This window comes from Canis lupus, chromosome 23 (genome assembly GCF_011100685.1).
Source record: "Canis lupus familiaris isolate Mischka breed German Shepherd chromosome 23, alternate assembly UU_Cfam_GSD_1.0, whole genome shotgun sequence".
Lineage (NCBI taxonomy): Eukaryota > Metazoa > Chordata > Mammalia > Carnivora > Canidae > Canis > Canis lupus.
Window position 1 is genome coordinate 9620104 of NC_049244.1, and position 4751 is coordinate 9624854.

A 4751-nucleotide genomic window follows, 5' to 3' on the forward strand; every position below is an offset into this window, starting at 1 on the left:
CTTCATTGTCTTCATCTTCCTCTTCTTCATCTTTGTCTTCTTCATTGTCGTCATCTTCTTCATCATCATCTTCTTTTCTTCTTCCTTCTTTTCCGTCTTCTTCTCCTTTTCGCCCCTCCTCCTTTTTTACTCTTTTCTTTTTAAAAAATATTTTATTTAAGTTCAATTTGCCAACATATAGTATAACACTTATTGCTCATCTCATCAAGTACACTCCCTAGTGCCTGTCACCATTACCGCATCTCCCCCATCCTCCTCCCCTTCTGCAAGCCTTTGTTTCCCAGAGTTAGGAGTCTCTCATGGTTTGTATTCCTCTCTAATTTTTTCCCACTCAGTTTTCCTCCTTTCCCTTAGAGTCCTTTTCACTACTTATATTCCACATGTTTTTTACTCTTTTTCCTCCTTCTCCTTTTCTTCTTCCTTCTCTTCCTCTTCATCCTTTCTATAGAGTAGAAACTTCTCTCACATTGTATCCCCTTTCTTTCTTACCCTTAGATTTCTATCTTCCAGGCATGGTCCTCTGGTACCATAAGCCTCTTGGCTCTGCCTTAAAGGTAGTGATGATCCTAGTGGAGGGGGGAATTACTAACAGCAGAAATATCCTCAGTGAACTGGTAGTATCATTGCAGCTGGCATTGAGATTCTTCACCTTTGGAAGGAATTTTAAAATACATAACAATTGAGGTCACTTGATTTAAAAAATATCAATGTGAATATTCAGCACGCACAAAAACTTCTGAACATCTTTGAATTGTGAATGTTGGTGGATGAGAATCTTCATTCATATAATAAATATTTATCCAACACTTTCTTTGTGTTAGTCTCTGTCCAAGGTGCTTGGAGATATCAGGGAGCAAAATAAATCTCTGCCCTCATGCAGCTTGTATCCTGGTGAGGAAGACAAACAGTAAGTATTAGACAGAATAAGAAAGTTATGATTATGTTAAAGGGTGACAAATGCTGTGGAATAAAGAAAATGCAGAGCAAGGTAGGAAGGATCAGGCACTGAGGGAAAGGGGACAGATTCATCTGTATGCTTCTCTATGCGGAGGCCTGACTGCCATTTCAATGGCAACCTTATTGCTATCCCTTAGTGAATAAATCATATCTCAGGCTTTGAGGATTGTTATGAAGGGGATGCACACTTACACACAGGCACTGGCTAAGTTTCCGGGCATTACTGTTAATTTTATTAACTCTCAGCACACTGCAGGCTGAGTCAGCTGCTTTAGATGTCAGTTGGTTCAAGATTCAGAGAAGCATAGTATCTGATTTGGCTACAGAGGTTATTAGCCAAGTCTGGGTTTTATTGTAGGGACTTAATTTATAGTAAGAAAAATTGTAAGAGGATACAGTCACAAAGACTGTAAGTCAGTAATCATCTACTCATATAAAATAATAATGTTATCAGTATCTCTTAGCAGTGCCAGGATCTGTAATTGGATGCTGTAATCAGTGAATGACAAGATTCTATAATTACTTCTACACTGTCCTGTCCTTCTAAAATAGAATCAACTTTGCTAAAGAAAGCAATACAACTTTTTAGAAGCCATTATTTAGTAGGGAGCAGATAGTTGTATAGTAAAATATTAATTGTTCTAAAAAATACCTTGGAGAAAAACACTATACTTACCATAAATAATGAATTATTTTCTGTGCATTTCTATTTCTAGTTCTGTTTAGTGCAATATGCTGTATTTCATCAATGTGAGATACATATAAGGTCACATGTCTTTTTTTTTTTTTTTCCAATTAATTGCTGCTTAAGAGCAGAAAGTCCGGGATTTCCATTTTGAAGCCTCCACTTCTCCTTGACTTATCCAAAACCATGAGTGTTCACTTAGTCCAGTGAGCTCCATCCTGTTTCTTTGTATGGCAAGTAGACTGGTTGTGTGTCATGGTATTCTGCTCTCTTGTGCTGGGTGGAGTTGTTGAGGACTGGTCCTGTGTGGCTTGGTTTGTAAAAGATTTTGTGAGAATGCAAGTTTTCATTTCTCCAGGACAAACGCCCAAGGTGAAATTGCTGGGTGGTGTGGTAGGTTCAATTTTAGCTTTAAAAGAAATAGCCACCCTGTTTTCAGAGTGGTTGCACCATTTACATTACCACCAGCAACGCGTAAGTGTCACAGTTTCTCTGTCTCCTCACCAGGATTTGGTGTTGTCACAATTTTTAAAAAATCTTAACCCATTCTGATAGTATGTAGTGATATCTCATTATAGTTTTAATATACATTTCCCTTGGCTAATGATGTTGAGCATCTTTTCCTGTGCTTATTTGCCAGCTGTATATACTTTTTGGTTAAATATCTCTTCATATCATTTGCCCATTTTCTAATTGGACCATTTGGGAGTTTTTACTATTGAATATCAAGAGCTCTTTATATATTCCAATATAAGTCCTTTGTCACATATGTTATTTGAAGATATTTTTTCCCAGTGTACCATAGTATTTTCATCCTCTTAACGGGATCTTTACAGAACAAATGAATTTTAAAACATCTTTCTTGATGAGGTCCAATTTAACAATTTTTTCCCTACCCTCTTACTCTTCATTCAACATATAATCATTGGATGTCTACAATTTATCAAGATCACATTTGAGGTGCCCATTAGGAATAAAAGATGTGACATGATTCCAACTTCAAGGCATTTCCAGTCTAATTGGGGAGATTAGAGATACACCCAAATAACTGTATTACATAACAAATGCTAAATTGAAATGGAAGAGAGAGAGATACAGTTTTTTGAAAAATCAGGTATCATATTTTGGCTGATAGGGAAGTAGTGGGTGAAGGTTTCATCACTTCTATTCCAGCACATGCCACAAAATGTCTTAGAAACTTCCTTAATAAACTCATTTTTTTCCAAATTAAAATGATCATGTTTAGATTGCTAACATATTAAGTCTTATTATGTATCAAGCAATTTCACGTACATTGTATCAAATAATAACAATCTTGCAGGGCAGTGGAGAGGATTACACCATATTTTATATTTAGGGAATCTAGGATTCAGCAAATTCAAGTAACTTGTCCAAGGTCACAAAGACAGGAAGCAGTAAGGTCATATTGGCACCCCAGTCTTGTGATTAATGCTCTTTTAATTCTACCCAGAATCCTCCTGAGACATGTCCTTTTCTGCCAGGATAAACTCATCAATCTTCTGGCTAAGAAATGGACTGTCTGATTCATGCTTTAAAAGAAGATGAGATACATATCCTTGGTTCACAAAAGTCAATGAGCTCTTCTTGATAAAGGAAGAATCCATTAAAACTTTTGCAGTGGTCGGGATCATGCAGATAAGGGAAAAACAAATACTGCCTATGAGTCATGAGAAGCAAAAGAAGGGATGGATATTCAGTGAAATTTTGCTGAATGACAGCTCAGGATGGAATAATCAAGGGGGTAGCAGTTTAGGTCATCTTAGGAGCTCATTGTTACCCAACTCAACTTCAAATGCCAAACCTTTCATGGGGAATGTTAAAAAAAAAAAAAAAAAGTCAGTAATAGCTCAGGTGAAGAATGGAAGTTGTGCCTGTTTCTGACGTACAAGATGACGAATAGGGAACTGGGGCTCTTGTTCATAATGTCTCTGGATTTCCATCTGTATGTTCTCCCTGTCTTGTTTGTAAGCTTACTCAAATCACTGAACTCTTCTGTATGTAATTTGTTTTTTTTTTTTTTTGAAGTGTTTATGAGTCATGCAAGATGTTAGTATCTTGACTCTGAAAGACTCTGGAAAGAGGTGGATTTATATATTAGGCCAGTTTTGCAAACACCAGTATGATATCAAATAATCTTTGAACCCAGTCCCCATTCTTGTCCTGAGGCAGCCACTACTGGGTCCCATGTGGAGAGTAATCTCTTCACATTCTATATTCAACCCTTTATTCTGCTGGCCTGTGCCTGAAGTTAGACCTATTATTTTGTATAACAAAAGGTAAAAATAAGAACATTTGGTTGATTAGATTTTCTCTAGGGTAAGCAGGAACATGACAGTAATGTTTCCTCCAGGGAGAGGAATTGAGAGGCCCGGAGCAAGGATGGGAGGGGTCTTCTCAGCTGTGTACCCATCTGCACTTTTTGAATTTCATAGCATGCCAATGCTAACCAAGCACAGGTAAATAAAATTCACATTAAATGTAAACAAAATAGGAACAAAACACAAACTTTCTTCCAGTTTAGCCAGTTTGTGGATGATAAAATCCTTTTAAGAGAGGACACTAGATCTTTAGAGACTTCAACTCTTTTACCTTCCAAGTTCCCTTCTTAAAGGTTCTTATTTATGGCTTTTTTTTTTTTTTTCTTCCTGCTGCGGACAGATCAGCAAAGGAGCCATCCATTTCTACTGAGCAAATTTATACGGAGAGAACGTTCTTAATTCACGTCCTGCGAGAGGACTCGTGGGGTTTTAGGAATCACCAGTGTAGCTCCACAAACGCGTTATTTTGATGGAGTGACTTCCACGCTGCAGCTGAAACCGACAACGTGCTTTCGCAGCGCAGTTGCGGGGCTGAGGCAGCCCGTCTCGGGGAGATTCCGGGCCCTGCGCCTAGTGGATGCGAACGCGCGGTGAAGCCGTGGCCTGGAGAGGAGCCTTCCGACTCCCAGGCGTCCGTCCAGCCCCTGGAGCTCCCGGCAGGCGCCCCAGTGCGTCCCTCGCTTGCGGCGATCTGGCGGGTCCTCCGGGCAGCGCGGGCTCCCCGACCCGCCGGCGCGGCCGCGATGGGGCTTCGGGGCTTCGGGGCTGGG